This window comes from Octodon degus, unplaced genomic scaffold, assembly GCF_000260255.1.
Source record: "Octodon degus isolate 3935 unplaced genomic scaffold, OctDeg1.0 scaffold00073, whole genome shotgun sequence".
NCBI classification, from domain to species: Eukaryota; Metazoa; Chordata; class Mammalia; order Rodentia; family Octodontidae; genus Octodon; species Octodon degus.
In genome coordinates this window covers 1,512,349-1,512,872 of record NW_004524649.1, presented here as the reverse complement: position 1 = coordinate 1,512,872, position 524 = coordinate 1,512,349, and positions in this window count along the sequence as shown.

The following is a 524-nucleotide window of genomic DNA, read 5'->3' as shown; positions in this document are numbered from 1 at the left end:
TCTTGTACAGCAAATAACCACTAGGAAGAGAGTATGCAATGTGTTAATTATTGAAACTGTCATGCCAATTTGATTTGAAGCTGTCACATTGCTATTTGTCTCTCAATAAAATTATGGGAAAAAAAAAACCTGTCTCAAAAAAAGCCAAAATACAATTATGTTAGTGTTTATTTGATTTTTCATGTCCGTTATTTGTTTTATATAGTGTACATATATTTTTATGATTTTTTTGTCCTCTTCCATTGTGACCTTCTTTGTTTCTCTTATTTATTTATTTATTCATTTATTTATTTTTGGTATTTTAGGGAAGGGTATACAGTGTGTTCAGGGTCTAACTACTAGATCGGACTTGTAGTGATCTGCCTGTTTACAGCCTCCCAAGAGCTGGGATTCCAGGTGCGTGCCACCACGCCCAGTCTCCATTGCTGACTCAGTGCGCCCTGGGGGTGGGGCCAGCACAGAAGGCCTGGGGATTGAACCCCTAGCCCCTGTGTCTTCTTTGTTTCTCTTATTCAGTCTTGGCT